Source organism: Salmo trutta, chromosome 34, assembly GCF_901001165.1.
Source record: "Salmo trutta chromosome 34, fSalTru1.1, whole genome shotgun sequence".
NCBI classification, from domain to species: domain Eukaryota; kingdom Metazoa; phylum Chordata; class Actinopteri; order Salmoniformes; family Salmonidae; genus Salmo; species Salmo trutta.
In genome coordinates, this window is record NC_042990.1 from 42,211,078 (window position 1) to 42,230,097 (window position 19,020).

General features: G+C 40.2%; 1 protein-coding gene and 1 long non-coding RNA gene across 2 annotated transcripts in view; both read left to right on the forward strand.

Moving 5' to 3' along the window:
• LOC115173255 (CUB and sushi domain-containing protein 2) overlaps window positions 1–1,089 on the forward strand; it is a gene marked incomplete in the record, with an annotated part of 501,741 nt that extends 500,652 nt beyond the window's left edge. Inside the window, 1 exon segment of the mRNA XM_029731172.1 lies at window positions 373–1,089.
• Window positions 1,090–6,185: 5,096 nt separating this feature from the next.
• On the forward strand, window positions 6,186–18,005 carry LOC115174156 (uncharacterized). Its single transcript, XR_003871740.1, has 2 exons — window positions 6,186–6,302; window positions 17,682–18,005. It is a non-coding gene; the product is annotated as an uncharacterized LOC115174156 (long non-coding RNA).
• The last annotated feature ends 1,015 nt before the right edge of the window (window positions 18,006–19,020 follow it).

Below are 19,020 nucleotides of genomic sequence, written 5' to 3' on the forward strand. Positions count from 1 at the left end.
TCTCTCTCTCTTATCTCTATCTCTCTCAATGTCTCTCTCTCTCTTCTCTATCTCTACTCTTCAATGTTCTCTCTCTTTCCTTCGCTATATCTCTCTCTCACTGTCCTTCTCTCTCTCTCTCTCTCACTGTCCTTCTCTCTCTCTCTCTCTCTCTCTCTCTCTCTCTCTCTCTCTCTCTCTCTCACTGTCTTTCTCTCTCTCTCTCTCTCTCTCTCTCTCTCTCACTCTCTCTCTCTCTCACTGTCCTTCTCTCTCTCTCTCTCACTCTCTCTCTCTCACTGTCTCTCTCTCTCTCTCTCTCTCCCCCATCTTCTTCCTCCTGTATTGTGTCTCCCACCACCCACCTTGCAGGCAGAGGAAGTGTAAAGGCAGGAGACCCACCCATTCCTGAGCCCCCTTTACAAGACAGAACACACCCTCATCTAACTGGCCAGAGGGAAATGAGATGTTTTTTATACTGACTACAATACATTTGAGACATTTTAAAATGAAGAAAATAAAGTTTTAAGAAAACAGACAACGGAAACCCACTGACGATGACGAAAGCGGAGTGGTTAACTTTACATGGTCATTCTCTGTGGAATATCTACTATTGTCTGCCTGAGCTGGGGCAGCGAGGTGGAACTATGCTGTGGCAATGATTTCCAGATGACCGTCTATGTATTTTTCTTCAAAAACCCAAAAGGGAATTTTTACCGGTCAACTTTCAGCAGAGATGTTAGCCTGTAGCAGCTGATACACTGGTGGCTTTTTGAGAGGAGAAGAACCAGTCTGTGCAAGCAGCTTGTTGTGTAGCGAACAAAACCTGGCATGGACTATTTCCAACTGGATCTAACTGGATCTAACTGGATCTAACTGGACCTAACTGGACCTAACTGGACCTAACTGGACCTATGCGTGATGAGAAAGGCACTCTGGACTGCTTGCTTTTTTGGATATCAGACAAATACTTAATAATTAGGCCCAATTTCTTCCTGATCTGTTGATTTTCTTTCTGACCGTTTGGTTTTCATCACCTCTGGAAGTTTCCTCTGAGGCTTTGACACACTGTGGCTGCAGAGAGATTAAAGTGGGATGCTAATATCAGTATTGCTTTTTACTCTCTTCCTGTTTTATCAAGAGGAGATTCTGCTTGCTAAGGCCACGATGTCTGGAGTAGAGTTTACGAGTTAGCTCAGGAAGGCTGCTGGGGAAAGCAATTAGTGAGGATGTTGTGTGTGTGTGTGTGTGTGTGTGTGTGTGTGTGTGTGTGTGTGTGTGTGTGTGTGTGTGTGTGTGTGTGTGTGTGTATGTGTGTGTGTGTGTGTGTGTGTGTGTGTGTGTGTACATTCATTGGCTACATCAGCAATCCAAAGCATATCTCTTGTTTTTGGCACCAATAAATCCAACATAGTCTTTTATGAACAAGTAGTGCTAGATTCCACAGATCACTGTGGATAATGGCTCTGACGATGACTCTAGAACACAGATCACTGTGGATAATGGCTCTGACGATGACTCTAGAACACAGATCACTGTGGATAAAGGCTCTGACGATGACTCTAGAACACAGATCACTATGGATAATGGCTCTGACGATGACTCTAGAACACAGATCACTGTGGATAATGGCTCTGACGATGACTCTAGAACACAGATCACTGTGGATAATGGCTCTGACGATGACTCTAGAACACAGATCACTGTGGATAATGGCTCTGACGAGGACTCTAGAACACAGAGGGGTTTCTACACCAGACAGACCCCTACTGTAATTACAGAGTGGTTTCTACACCATAAAGACTCCTACTGTAACTACAGAGTGGTTTCAACACCAGACAGACTCCTACTGTAATTACAGAGTGGTTTCTACACCAGACAGACAGACTCCTACTGTAATTACAGAGTGGTTTCTACACCAAACAGACCCCTACTGTAATTACAGAGTGGTTTCTACACCAGACAGACCCCTACTGTAATTACAGAGTGGTTTCTACACCAGACAGACCCCTACTGTAATTACAGAGTGGTTTCTACACCAAACAGACCCCTACTGTAATTACAGAGTGGTTTCTACACCAGACAGACTCCTACTGTAATTACAGAGTGGTTTCAACACCAGACAGACTCCTACTGTAATTACAGAGTGGTTTCAACACCAGACAGACTCCTACTGTAATTACAGAGTGGTTTCTACACCAGACAGACAGACTCCTACTGTAATTACAGAGTGGTTTCTACACCAGACAGACCCCTACTGTAATTGCAGAGTGGTTTCTACACCAGACAGACAGACTCCTACTGTAATTACAGAGTGGTTTCTACACCAAACAGACCCCTACTGTAATTACAGAGTGGTTTCTACACCAGACAGACCCCTACTGTAATTACAGAGTGGTTTCTACACCAGACAGACCCCTACTGTAATTGCAGAGTGGTTTCAACACCAGACAGACAGACTCCTACTGTAATTACAGAGTGGTTTCTACACCAAACAGACCCCTACTGTAATTACAGAGTGGTTTCTACACTAGACAGACTCCTACTGTAATTATAGAGTGGTTTCTACATCAGACAGACTCCTACTGTAATTACAGAGTGGTTTCTACACCAAACAGACCCCTACTGTAATTACAGAGTGGTTTCTACACCAGACAGACTCCTACTGTAATTACAGAGTGGTTTCTACATCAGACAGACTCCTACTGTAATTACAGAGTGGTTTCTACATCAGACAGACTCCTACTGTAATTACAGAGTGGTTTCTACACCAGACAGACTCCTACTGTAATTACAGAGTGGTTTCAACACCAGACAGACTCCTACTGTAATTACAGAGTGGTTTCAACACCAGACAGACTCCTACTGTAATTACAGAGTGGTTTCTACACCAGACAGACAGACTCCTACTGTAATTACAGAGTGGTTTCTACACCAGACAGACCCCTACTGTAATTGCAGAGTGGTTTCTCCACCAGACAGACAGACTCCTACTGTAATTACAGAGTGGTTTCTACACCAAACAGACCCCTACTGTAATTACAGAGTGGTTTCTACACCAGACAGACCCCTACTGTAATTACAGAGTGGTTTCTACACCAGACAGACCCCTACTGTAATTGCAGAGTGGTTTCAACACCAGACAGACAGACTCCTACTGTAATTACAGAGTGGTTTCTACACTAGACAGACTCCTACTGTAATTATAGAGTGGTTTCTACATCAGACAGACTCCTACTGTAATTACAGAGTGGTTTCTACACCAAACAGACCCCTACTGTAATTACAGAGTGGTTTCTACACCAGACAGACTCCTACTGTAATTACAGAGTGGTTTCTACATCAGACAGACTCCTACTGTAATTACAGAGTGGTTTCTACATCAGACAGACTCCTACTGTAATTACAGAGTGGTTTCTACACCAGACAGACTCCTACTGTAATTACAGAGTGGTTTCAACACCAGACAGACTCCTACTGTAATTACAGAGTGGTTTCAACACCAGACAGACTCCTACTGTAATTACAGAGTGGTTTCTACACCAGACAGACAGACTCCTACTGTAATTACAGAGTGGTTTCTACACCAGACAGACCCCTACTGTAATTGCAGAGTGGTTTCTCCACCAGACAGACAGACTCCTACTGTAATTACAGAGTGGTTTCTACACCAAACAGACCCCTACTGTAATTACAGAGTGGTTTCTACACCAGACAGACCCCTACTGTAATTACAGAGTGGTTTCTACACCAGACAGACCCCTACTGTAATTGCAGAGTGGTTTCAACACCAGACAGACAGACTCCTACTGTAATTACAGAGTGGTTTCTACACCAAACAGACCCCTACTGTAATTACAGAGTGGTTTCTACACCAGACAGACTCTAACTGTAATTACAGAGTGGTTTCTACATCAGACAGACTCCTACTGTAATTACAGAGTGGTTTCTACACCAAACAGACCCCTACTGTAATTACAGAGTGGTTTCTACACCAGACAGACTCCTACTGTAATTACAGAGTGGTTTCTACATCAGACAGACTCCTACTGTAATTACAGAGTGGTTTCTACATCAGACAGACTCCTCCTGTAATTACAGAGTGGTTTCTACACCAGACAGACTCCTACTGTAATTACAGAGTGGTTTCTACACCAGACAGACTCCTACTGTAATTACAGAGTGGTTTCTACATCAGACAGACTCCTACTGTAATTACAGAGTGGTTTCTACATCAGACAGACTCCTCCTGTAATTACAGAGTGGTTTCTACACCAGACAGACTCCTACTGTAATTACAGAGTGGTTTCAACACCAGACAGACTCCTACTGTAATTACAGAGTGGTTTCAACACCAGACAGACTCCTACTGTAATTACAGAGTGGTTTCTACACCAGACAGACAGACTCCTACTGTAATTACAGAGTGGTTTCTACACCAAACAGACCCCTACTGTAATTACAGAGTGGTTTCTACACCAGACAGACCCCTACTGTAATTACAGAGTGGTTTCTACACCAGACAGACCCCTACTGTAATTGCAGAGTGGTTTCAACACCAGACAGACAGACTCCTACTGTAATTACAGAGTGGTTTCTACACCAAACAGACCCCTACTGTAATTACAGAGTGGTTTCTACACCAGACAGACTCCTACTGTAATTACAGAGTGGTTTCTACATCAGACAGACTCCTACTGTAATTACAGAGTGGTTTCTACACCAAACAGACCCCTACTGTAATTACAGAGTGGTTTCTACACCAGACAGACTCCTACTGTAATTACAGAGTGGTTTCTACATCAGACAGACTCCTACTGTAATTACAGAGTGGTTTCTACATCAGACAGACTCCTACTGTAATTACAGAGTGGTTTCTACACCAGACAGACTCCTACTGTAATTACAGAGTGGTTTCAACACCAGACAGGCTCCTACTGTAATTACAGAGTGGTTTCAACACCAGACAGACTCCTACTGTAATTACAGAGTGGTTTCTACACCAGACAGACAGACTCCTACTGTAATTACAGAGTGGTTTCTACACCAGACAGACTCCTACTGTAATTACAGAGTGGTTTCAACACCAGACAGACTCCTACTATAACGAGAGAGTGTTTTGTAACCTTCAGACCACCTCTCAAGGCCCTGAACCAACTCTACATGGACATACTAAAACAAAAATATGTTCTGCAATGACTCTGGTTGTCTGTTCTCTCTGTGAATGTCATGAGGGCCAGTCACTTTGCTCACGTCAACCTAGATCTGTCAGTGAAAGGTAGGAATGAAGCGTCGGATCCATCAATGTGGCGAGGGGCTACAGGATGTGTTTCCATGGAGACTCATGGTGCTAGGAACCACCTGTGTTTTTTTCTCCCCAGTGTCAGAACCGAAGCAACAGGTCGCACAGAACAGAACATCGACGCCGCATTGACCAACCGATGATGTCATGTCACACCGGTGTTCTTCTGCAACAGCAAAGTCTCCTCCTGGTCGTCACTCTCTTTAGGGACTGACCTGCAGAGACGGTATAGGGACTGGCAATGACTCACCAGTCACCAGGCTTGCTGATAGAAACAAGAATAATGACTACTCAACTGGACAATCTGTACTATCAATGATTTTGGAGTCTATGACATGGTCAATGAACCTGGAGTCTAGGACATGGTCAATAAACCTGGACGCTAGGACATGGTCAATAAACCTGGACGCTAGGACATGGTCAATGAACCTGGAGTCTAGGACATGGTCAATGAACCTGGAGTCTAGGACATGGTCAATGAACCTGGAGTCTAGGACATGGTCAATGAACCTGGAGTCTAGGACATGGTCAATGAACCTGGAGTCTAGGACATGGTCAATGAACCTGGAGTCTAGGACATGGTCAATGAACCTGGAGTCTAGGACATGGTCAATGAACCTGGACGCTAGGACATGGTCAATGAACCTGGAGGCTAGGACATGATCAATGAACCTGGAGGCTAGGACATGGTCAATGAACCTGGAGTCTAGGACATGGTCAATGAACCTGGAGTCTAGGACATGGTCAATGAACCTGGACGCTAGGACATGGTCAATGAACCTGGAGGCTAGGACATGATCAATGAACCTGGAGGCTAGGACATGGTCAATGAACCTGGAGCTTAGAGTCTAGACCCATTCACCAACTGGACTAGTCCCCTCCTGCTCTGTTGGTCTACTCTACTCTTCAAGAAACTCAACTCATCTGTATACAACGGAGGAAACAAATCCATCCACTACTTGACAAAGGTTTTCCCTCCCTTGGATGTTAAGACATAACATGTCACATCACATCACCACAGGTACTCTTCAGTAAGCTCCTTACGTCTCCTGAAACTTTATCATATTGCTCTATGCTGAAACTTTATCATATTGCTCTATGCTGAAACTTTATCATATTGCTCTATGCTGAAACTTTATCATATTGCTCTATGCTGAAACTTTATCATATTGCTCTATGCTGAAACTTTATCACATTGCTCTATGCTGAAACTTTATCACATTGCTCTATGCTGAAACTTTATCACATTGCTCTATGCTGAAACTTTATCACATTGCTCTATTTTCTTCCCTCGGCTCATCATGAAAACGTTGCTGAAGGCTCATCATAGCTTTGACAGCAGGGGTATTGGTGGCTTTTGCAATTACTCCTGTGCAGCTTCAATTGTAAATGATTAAGCAGATCATAGTAAAACAGTGTTTACGCTGCGATCCCCCGGCTCCTGCATCATAATCTCCCAATTATCAGGGAAAGGTTCGGCAAAGGCAAGCAGCTGGGATATCGGCAGGCAGGGGGACAGACGGGGAGACGACGCACGCTTAACTTTTCAATGTTTCGGTCGTAAACATCAGCAGAAAAGGACTGTGATTGTGACAGGAAGGGGAGGGTTGAGAGTAGCTGGAGCATGAGAGTGAATAGCGTCTTATGATGTGAGTGATGGAGTCAAGATGTCAGGGAGAAGAAGGATTATCCGACCAGTGACACTGTGAGATGTATTCCCAATAGGGAGGAAGATGGACTATGGGACTGTGGTTAAATTGGTATAGTGTCTGTATTTCCCTCTTTGAAGACCCTGTCCAGAGATCAGGGCCTCGTTTCCCAGTTGCAAAATAATTGAAGCATTACAAATAGGGCCTGAAAATAACTTTTAGCCACTCAGATTTGTTTTACCAGCCAAAATATTTGTTCACTATAAAACTAAAATAAACCCGGATGAGCATGCTATGTAATGTTTCTAAAATAATAAATATATCAAGTAGTAAGAATTGATGTGGTATTTTGCTCAATGTTATTTCCTTTTTTTTTGTGACCTGAGTCTTTTAATCAAAATATCACAGCTGAGATTAAAATGTTTAGCTGCCCCCTTTGAGGGCAGGAGGTTACCCCTTGCAACCAGGGCAGTCAAGCCGTTAGCTCTAGTCCTGTCTGTTAGATAGAGAATCTGATTAGTAGCCAATGTGTCTTCGCTAGCAGTTGAAGAAAACTCAAACATTGAAAAACAACCTAGCTTGTAAAAAAAAAAGAGTGAATGTTCGAGGTGAGATATTATGGGATTATTATAATAATTATTATAGGATTATTATTATAGAATATTAAAGGATTATCAATATAGGATATTATAGGATTATTATAGGATATTATAGGATTATTATAGGATAATATAGGATTATTATAGGATATTATTGGATTATTATAGGATATTATTGGATTATTATAGGATAATATAGGATTATTATAGGATATTATTGGATTATTATAGGATATTATAGGATTATTATAGGATATTATAGGATATTATAGGATAATATAGGATATTATTGGATTATTATAGGATATTATAGGATTATTATAGGATAATATAGGATTATTATAGGATATTATAGGATAATATAGGATTATTATAGGATTATTATAGGATAATATAGGATTATTATAGGATATTATAGGATAATATAGGATTATTATAGGATATTATAGGATTATTATAGGATATTATAGGATTATTATAGGATATTATAGGATTATTATAGGATAATATAGGATTATTATAGGATTATTATAGGATATTATAGGATTATTATAGGATAATATTGGATTATTATAGGATATTATTGGATTATTATAGGATATTATTGGATTATTATAGGATATTATAGGGTTATTATTATAGAATATTAAAGGATAATCATTATAGGATATTATAGGATTATTATAGGATATTACAGGATTATTATAGGATATTATAGGATAATATAGGATTATTATAGGATTATTATAGGATATTATTGGATTATTATAGGATATTATAGGATTATTAAAGGATATTATTGGATTATTATTGTAATGGGATATTATATGATTATTATAGGTTATTATAGGATTATTATTATAGGATATCAGAGGATTATTATAGGATTATTTTGTTATTATAGGATTATTATTATTGGATATTTTAGGATTATTATTCATGGTTATTCTAGCATTATTATTATTATTTTTCTGGGATGATTAATTTAGGATGTTATAGGATCATTATAATAATTATTTTTATTTTTCTAGCATTATTATTGTAGGATATTATTGGATTATTATAGGATATTATTGGATTATTATAGGATAATATAGGATTATTATAGGATATTATTGGATTATTATAAGATATTATTGGATTATTATAAGATAATATAGGATTATTATAGGATTATTATAGGATATTATAGGATTATTATAGGATAATATAGGATTATTATAGGATTATTATAGGATATTATAGGATTATTGTAGGATAATATAGGATTATTATAGGATATTATTGGATTATTATAGGATATTATTGGATTATTATAGGATAATATAGGATTATTATAGGATATTATTGGATTATTATAAGATAATATAGGATTATTATAGGATATTATTGGATTATTATAGGATAATATATGATTATTATAGGATATTATTGGATTATTATAGGATAATATAGGATTATTATAGGATATTATAGGATTATTATAGGATAATATAGGATTATTATAGGATATTATAGGATAATATATGACTATTATAGGATTATTATAGGATAATATAAGATTATTATAGGATATTATAGGATAATATAGGATTATTATAGGATTATTATAGGATATTATAGGATTATTATAGGATAATATAGGATTATTATAGGATTATTATAGGATATTATAGGATTATTATAGGATAATATTGGATTATTATAGGATATTATTGGATTATTATAGGATATTATTGGATTATTATAGGATATTATAGGATTATTATTATAGAATATTAAAGGATAATCATTATAGGATATTATAGGATTATTATAGGATATTACAGGATTATTATAGGATATTATAGGATAATATAGGATTATTATAGGATTATTATAGGATATTATTGGATTATTATAAGATATTATAGGATTATTATAGGATATTATTGGATTATTATAGGATATTATTGGATTATTATAGGATATTATTGGATTATTATACGATATTATTGGATTATTATAGGATATTATAGGATTATTATACGATATTATTGGATTATTATTGTAATGGGATATTATATGATTATTATAGGTTATTATAGGATTATTATTATAGGATATCAGAGGATTATTATAGGATTATTTTGTTATTATAGGATTATTATTATTGGATATTTTAGGATTATTATTCATGGTTATTCTAGGATTATTATTATTATTTTTCTGGGATGATTAATTTAGGATGTTATAGGATCATTATAATAATTATTTTTATTTTTCTAGCATTATTATTGTAGGATATTATAGGATTTGTAGCTAGTTCTTTATGTGCTCTAACTGCTATGAAACAAAATGATAGAAACATTTTGAAAGCAGCTACTGAGGATCATACTGACTTTTAACTTTACTTTGAGTCGTAAACGCAAGTTAAATGATTGCACTGTAGAGTCCTGACCACCCGCCAACGTGGCTGGTGAAAGAGACGTCTCACCTGCCAATTATTCCCAAATAATCGACTTGCATTTGCAGGATGTCGGATGTTAAATTTACGGGGATCGTATCCATGTTTATTCACCACACAACGTTTTTAAAAAAGTGTTTCCGAAACAAGGCCGTGGAGAGAACGTTTAAATTAGGATTATTCCACAATCGCGACGACGGATTAACTTCTTAAAAAAAAAAGATATTACCACTTATGGCTGCAAGTATTATGGCTTATTATGTTGACCCAATTGGCTGATAAATTACATCACACATCATGGAACACATTAAAAGGGAAACATTTGAAGCATCATTTTATACTTCGTCAACTTTTGTATTTGTAGTGAACTTTGATTGGAAGTCTGCCAGACAGACTAAATATCGTAATTCTATGTTTAGGATAATTCTACGCGGAGATATTCTGTGAATACAGTGGAAGGGGGGGAAAAAAAGCATCTAACCATGATGCACTTTGGCTGCTTTACGAACGGTCTGGAACACTCATAGATGTGCAAAAAAAATTTTAAAAGGGGACATGTTACTAACGAAGGCTCTGGGAAACACCGTGGCTACTAAAAATACATCGTCAGGTTCTAACGATGATTTTTAACGCTAGGAAGGCTCTGGGAAACGAGGCTCCGCTTTAAAAAAAAAAGCTCTCTGTACAGTGTGTCCTCTCCTTTATCCTGTAGAAGTAAGCCACTGTGGACTTTTAGAAGGAGGGAGAAAATGCTGCTTGAGTTACAACTGTGGCAAATTGTGACCATTACATACAATCTTCTTCCATTTCATCCCAACTCGTCTTCATATCATCCAGCCATCATTAACCACGGGATTGAGCTATCATTAACCACGGGATTGAGCCATCATTAACCACGAGATTAAGCCATCATTAACCACGGGATTGAGCCATCATTAACCACGGGATTGAGCTATTATGATGTGAGATTTAGAAGCTAGCTTGAGACTCAGATCTGTATCCCTTTACTTATGAATTTTACTATCATAGTGTAGAACTGATCAGCCCTGAATATTGTTGGACATCCCTTAGCTTACCCATGATACCCTGGATGGAGACACAGGTCTTGATCTACCAACGCAGCCTAAATCACCCCGAATTTATGAGACAGATAGGATCTTTCCATTCCCATTGCAGTCAGGTACAGCGAAGCAGCGGTAACAGCCTAAATGAGCCACATCGCTAACATTTGTTTACCAATTAAGATTTAAAAATCACCTACATAAATCAGTTTAGAGAAGAAAAAAAAAAAGACAAAATAAAAATGGTATCCTTTGAAACCAATCAGTTTATTGTTATTTATCTGGTTCCACCCTCACTTCGCAATTGCTTATCCAATTGTATTACTTTTAAAAAGCGATAGTTTATCTATGCAGTGTGATACAGTATCGCCCGCTGTCCCGTTCCTATTGTGAGTTGATGGAAAAGGAAAATATTGAATTTAGCTATTGATTTCATGGGCTGAGCAACGATGGTGTAGTCACATTATCTTCAAGCTATTGGCGTTCACTTCCTGTAACCGTGCTGTACTGCTGCTGTTTCCTATCATTACATTGTCAATTACCCAAAGTGGTGTAAGAGAGGAGAAGATTGTATCAGCACCTTCCATTTGGTATCTCCATATAAACAATTCTCTGAGACCCCTATACACTACAACAAACAAACACACACACATACGCACGCACGCACGCACGCACGCACGCACGCACGCACACACACACACACACACACACTCACACACACACACACACACACCTTTCCCATGGCAATATACAGCCCATATTTTCGTATCCACATCATGGCTCTCTGCCTCAGGTTCTAAATACCAGCAGATCTGATTACCTAATATGGAGGGACAGACTGCCATCTCTCTGGAGAAGGTTTAGGTCTGGACTTATTTGACAGACTCCCATTTCTCTGGAGAAGGTTTAGGTCTAGGCTTATTTGACAGACTGCCATCTCTCTGGAGAAGGTTTAGGTCTAGGCTGATTTGACAGAATGCCATTTCTCTGGAGAAGGTTTAGGTCTAGGCTGATTTGACAGACTGCCATTTCTCTGGAGAAGGTTTAGGTCTAGGCTTATTTGACAGACTGCCATCTCTCTGGAGAAGGTTTAGGTCTAGGCTGATTTGACAGAATGCCATCTCTCTGGAGAAGGTTTAGGTCTAGGCTGATTTGACAGAATGCCATCTCTCTGGAGAAGGTTTAGGTCTAGGCTGATTTGACAGACTCCCATTTCTCTGGAGAAGGTTTAGGTCTAGGCTTATTTGACAGACTGCCATCTCTCTGGAGAAGGTTTAGGTCTAGGCTGATTTGACAGACTCCCATTTCTCTGGAGAAGGTTTAGGTCTAGGCTTATTTGACAGACTGCCATCTCTCTGGAGAAGGTTTAGGTCTAGGCTGATTTGACAGAATGCCATTTCTCTGGAGAAGGTTTAGGTCTAGGCTGATTTGACAGACTGCCATTTCTCTGGAGAAGGTTTAGGTCTAGGCTTATTTGACAGACTGCCATCTCTCTGGAGAAGGTTTAGGTCTAGGCTGATTTGACAGAATGCCATCTCTCTGGAGAAGGTTTAGGTCTAGGCTGATTTGACAGAATGCCATCTCTCTGGAGAAGGTTTAGGTCTAGGCTGATTTGACAGACTCCCATTTCTCTGGAGAAGGTTTAGGTCTAGGCTTATTTGACAGACTGCCATCTCTCTGGAGAAGGTTTAGGTCTAGGCTGATTTGACAGAATGCCATTTCTCTGGAGAAGGTTTAGGTCTAGGCTGATTTGACAGACTGCCATTTCTCTGGAGAAGGTTTAGGTCTAGGCTGATTTGACAGACTGCCATCTCTCTGGAGAAGGTTTAGGTCTAGGCTTATTTGACAGACTGCCATCTCTCTGGAGAAGGTTTAGGTCTAGGCTTATTTGACAGACTGCCATCTCTCTGGAGAAGGTTTAGGTCTGGACTTATTTGACAGAATGCATTCTCTCTGGAGAAGGTTTAGTCCACCTGATTCCAGTGCTTTGCCATAGTCCACCTGATTCCAGTGCTTTGCTATAGTCCACCTGATTCCAGTGCTTTGCTATAGTCCACTTGATTCCAGTGCTTTGCCATAGTCCACCTGATTCCAGTGCTTTGCTATAGTCCACCTGATTCCAGTGCTTTGCCATAGTCCACCTGATTCCAGTGCTTTGCCATAGTCCACCTGATTCCAGTGCTTTGCCATAGTCCACCTGATTCCAGTGCTTTGCTATAGTCCACCTGATTCCAGTGCTTTGCCATAGTCCACCTGATTCCAGTGCTTTGCCATAGTCCACCTGATTCCAGTGCTTTGCCATAGTCCACCTGATTCCAGTGCTTTGCCATAGTCCACCTGATTCCAGTGCTTTGCTATAGTCCACCTGATTCCAGTGCTTTGCCATAGTCCACCTGATTCCAGTGCTTTGCCATAGTCCACCTGATTCCAGTGCTTTGCCATAGTCCACCTGATTCCAGTGCTTTGCCATAGTCCACCTGATTCCAGTGCTTTGCCATAGTCCACCTGATTCCAGTGCTTTGCTATAGTCCACCTGATTCCAGTGCTTTGCCATAGGAGAGAATGGGAGGAGAGGAAAGAAGAAGAGAGGAGGATTCCAAAGCTTCGTTACACCTTTGGTCTTTTTATAGCAGCGTTGAGCGTCAGAACGGGTTTTCAGACACTAACGACCCACTGCCAAGCGAGCCGAGCACACACACACACACACACACACACACACACACACACACACACACACACACACACACACACACACACACACACACACACACACACACACACACACACACACACACACACACACACACACACACACACACACACACACACACACACACACACACACACACACACACACACACACACACACACACACACACACACACACACACACACACACACACACACACACACACACACACACACACACACACACACACACACACACACACACACACACACACACACCTACAGGCTGTGCTCTATTAGTATTTGATCCTGCAGGCAGACAGAGAGCTAGTTAGGCTCCTCTCTGTCTCTCAGTCTCCTGCTAGATGAGCTGTGTACTCATTATCTCTGTGTGTGTGTGTGTGTGTGTGTGTGTGTGTGTGTGTGTGTGTGTGTGTGTGTGTGTGTGTGTGTGTGTGTGTGTGTGTGTGTGTGTGTGTGCGTGCGTGCGTTTGTGCGTGAATGTTAACTAGAGAACAGCTACTTGGGTAGTATGTTGTTTTTATGAGCAGAAATCCACAGGAAGGTGGTTTTATTCAACCAAAGAGAGAATATGACCCACATCCACCTGATAATACAGTTATATCAGTGTTCTACTTTATGAGTTATTTTAACTGGAGAGACGAGTTTCTGTGAAGATGGATGTTGGTAATATGATATTAAAAAAAATGACATATTGGAGGCTAGACAAGTTCACTCTTCATCATGTTTGACTTGCAAGGTCTCCATTTTAGTCTCAGCTGTGCTGCTGGTCGAAAAGGTTTCACAAAAAAGTATAATAAAACATTTTGTTCAAAGTGAGATTAAAGGTGACCGAAAGAGGGGTGGGAGAGGAGAGAGATAACAGAAGAGAGGAGAGAGAGAGATAACAGAAGAGAGGAGAGAGGGAGAGATAACAGAAGAGAGGAGAGAGAGAGAGATAACAGAAGAGAGGAGAGAGAGAGAGATAACAGAAGAGAGGAGAGAGGGAGAGATAACAGAAGAGAGGAGAGAGAGAGAGATAACAGAAGAGAGGAGAGAGAGAGAGATAACAGAAGAGAGGATAGAGGGAGAGATAACAGAAGAGAGGAGAGAGAGAGAGATAACAGAAGAGAGGATAGAGGGAGAGATAACAGAAGAGAGGAGAGAGAGAGAGATAACAGAAGAGAGGATAGAGGGAGAGATAACAGAAGAGAGGAGAGAGAGAGAGATAACAGAAGAGAGGAGAGAGGGAGAGATAACAGAAGAGAGGAGAGAGGGAGAGATGAGAGGAGAGAGGGAGAGATAACAGAAGAGAGGAGAGAGGGAGAGATAACAGAAGAGAGGAGAGAGAGAGAGATAACAGAAGAGAGGAGAGAGAGAGAGATAACAGAAGAGAGGAGAGAGAGAGAGATAACAGAAGAGAGGAGAGAGGGAGAGATAACAGAAGAGAGGAGAGAGGGAGAGATGAGAGGAGAGAGGGAGAGATAACAGAAGAGAGGAGAGAGGGAGAGATAACAGAAGAGAGGAGAGAGAGAGAGATAACAGAAGAGAGGAGAGAGGTAATAGTAGAGAGGGAGAGATAACAGAAGAGAGGAGAGAGGGAGAGATAACAGAAGAGAGGAGAGAGAGAGAGATAACAGAAGAGAGGAGAGAGAGAGATAACAGAAGAGAGGAGAGAGGGAGAGATAACAGAAGAGAGGATAGAGAGAGAGATAACAGAAGAGAGGAGAGAGGGAGAGATAACAGAAGAGAGGAGAGAGAGAGAGATAACAGAAGAGAGGAGAGAGAGAGAGATAACAGAAGAGAGGAGAGAGGGAGAGATAACAGAAGAGAGGAGAGAGGGAGAGATAACAGAAGAGAGGAGAGAGGGAGAGATGAGAGGAGAGAGGGAGAGATAACAGAAGAGAGGAGAGAGGGAGAGATAACAGAAGAGAGGAGAGAGAGAGAGATAACAGAAGAGAGGAGAGAGGTAATAGTAGAGAGGGAGAGATAACAGAAGAGAGGAGAGAGGGAGAGATAACAGAAGAGAGGAGAGAGAGAGAGATAACAGAAGAGAGGAGAGAGAGAGATAACAGAAGAGAGGAGAGAGGGAGAGATAACAGAAGAGAGGATAGAGAGAGAGATAACAGAAGAGAGGAGAGAGGGAGAGATAACAGAAGAGAGGAGAGAGAGAGAGATAACAGAAGAGAGGAGAGAGAGAGAGATAACAGAAGAGAGGAGAGAGGGAGAGATAACAGAAGAGAGGAGAGAGAGAGAGATAACAGAAGAGAGGAGAGAGAGAGAGATAACAGAAGAGAGGAGAGAGGGAGAGATAACAGAAGAGAGGATAGAGAGAGAGATAACAGAAGAGAGGAGAGAGGGAGAGATAACAGAAGAGAGGAGAGAGAGAGAGATAACAGAAGAGAGGAGAGAGAGAGAGATAGAAGAGAGGAGAGAGGTAATAGTAGAGAGGGAGAGATAACAGAAGAGAGGAGAGAGGGAGAGATAACAGAAGAGAGGAGAGAGAGAGAGATAACAGAAGAGAGGAGAGAGAGAGAGATAACAGAAGAGAGGAGAGAGGGAGAGATAACAGAAGAGAGGAGAGAGAGAGAGATAACAGAAGAGAGGAGAGAGAGAGATAACAGAAGAGAGGAGAGAGGTAATAGTAGAGAGGGAGAGATAACAGAAGAGAGGAGAGAGAGAGAGATAACAGAAGAGAGGAGAGAGAGAACAGAAGAGAGAGAGAGAGATAACAGAAGAGAAGAAGATAGATAATTGTAGAGGAGAGAGAGAGATAACAGAAGAGAGGATAGAGAGAGACAACAGAAGAGAGGAGGAGAGAGAGATAGAAGAGAAGAAGATAGATAATTGTAGAGGAGAGAGAGAGATAAAAGAGAGAGAGATAACAGAACAGAGGATAGAGAGAGACAACAGAAGAGAGGAGCGAGAGAGAGATAACAGAAGAGAAGAAGATAGATAATTGTAGAGGAGAGAGAGAGACAACAGAAGAGAGGATAGAGAGAGAGATAACAGAAGAGAGGAGCGAGAGAGATAACAGAACAGAGGATAGAGAGAGACAACAGAAGAGAGGAGCGAGAGAGATAACAGAACAGAGGATAGAGAGAGACAACAGAAGAGAGGAGGAGAGAGTATGTTTCTAGTTGTAGTTCGCTTGTTAGTGACCTCCTTCCAAATACTTTTTGCACATGTAAGGAAGTTCGAACTTATTTTTTTCACCCAGACACAGACTATTTGCTTCCCAAATGGCACCCTTTTCCCTATGTAGTACGCTTGTTTTGACCGGGGACCATACGGCTCCTGTCAAACGTAGTGCACTGTGTAGAGAATAGGATGCCATTTTGGGAGCGGGGAAACTGTCTCCCTGTGCTCATTCACTTTGACTGTGCTCCTCCCATGTTAACATGTCCAGTGGTTTACTGTGCTCCTCCCATGTTAACATGTCCAGTGATTTACTGTGCTCCTCCCATACTGTTCTCCTCCCATGTTAACATGTCCAGTGATTTACTGTGCTCCTCCCATACTGTTCTCCTCCCATGTTAACATGTCCAGTGGTCTCAAGCCTACAGTAGACAGAGGGGTGTTCGACTCTGGTGAGATGTAATGGGTGATGATTTCGATGCAAGGTGATCGATAAATTATAATACGTTTTTTTTTGAGAGCTTGGAACATTATTGAATATATTTTCTGTCCTAGTTTTTTGTCCGTAACTCACGTTGAATTCCCCACACTCTGAAATTCTTTATTTAGAAAACATTTATAGAATTGTTTCCCCCGGTGTAAGAAATGAATATCTAGTTTATTTGAATTCATTAATTAATAAGATATTACATATAAGAGATTCAGATGAGTTAAAATATTCCTTTCCTGTCTAAGCCACGTTCCCTGTAACAGATCCTGTATGGCAACATAGTTGGGTCCTTTTTTTGATATTTTATTTCTATGTTTTCCGTCTATCAGTTTTCCAGAGACCTTGTGAAACACGCAGCGTACTCATATCAGTAGAACAATGACTGTCTACAGGAGCAGCTACCAGTAGAGCCCTCATCAACCACCGGTAGAGGAGGCAGGACTGGGCCCTACTGCACCTCGCTGGCAGAACATGTTATTGGACCCCCTCTTAGTTGGGGGGGCCCCTTACCGGCCTCGGGCCCTAAGCATCTGCTTGTATGTCTCCTATTGACTGGCAAGACAGATCAGACATGCAGGACGGAGGTTTTTGCTGTCGACCAAAGGGTTTTGAGAGAAAAAAAGGAGTGTACAAAACATGGACTTAAACAAAAACTGTCAAGAGGAAAAACTGGAAAGCTAAACAACCTCTGGAAAAAGAGTACAAAGTTAAAGAACAAAAAAACCTTTTTTTTTGTACAGAGATATATTTTTATGGAAATACATTTGTAATATGAAAAGAGGAGAAATGGATTGACATATGTGTAAATGTTTTTTTTCTTTGTTATTGTAGTACAAATTCTAGTGGGGAATATACAAAAACAAATCTCTCTCTCTCTCTCTCTCTCTCTATATATATATATATATATATATAGTGTATATACAGATAAAAACAGAAACAAAGCTTTTTGTAAATGTCAAAAATATTGTACATACAAGTTTCCATACATACTGTCCACATCAGACCCACCATGTCTTGTCTGCGGTATAGAACATGCATTTTACCCTCCTGTATAGGATGAATTGCTTTGTGTCTAAAATTATTCTACTTTCTTGAACTGGAAACTTATTTTGAAGTTTTTGGAATAAAAATTTAAACAGTTTTGTCCATGACTGTTCATTTATATGTAATATATTGCAGTATAAAGATACCCAATGAACATCAGAAACCTATGGCTAGTGATTGAATCCAAGACGAGTTGTAGACAAGGCGCATTGTCGACCGGGGAAATGTGTTTGTCTACAACACACATTTGAATAAATCCCAGCCTCAGTGTCTTTTTTTTACGCTACTGCTACTGTCACTGCTGTCGTAAGGAGGAGAGGACCAAAGTGTGTGTCGTTCCACATTTTATTTACAGTGTGAAACTATGCAATACATACACAATAAACTGAAAGAACAAAAACAACAAACCGTGACACAGAGTTGAACACATACACTACTCAAAGATAATCTCCCACAAACCCAGGTGGAAAAACCCCAACTTAAGTATGATCTCCAATTAGAGACAACGAGGACCAGCTGCCTCTAATTGGAGATCATCCCAAACAAAACTCCAACATAGAAATACAAAACTAGAACCTAAACATAGAAATATAAAACATAGAGAGAGAGAAAAACCTGTCATGC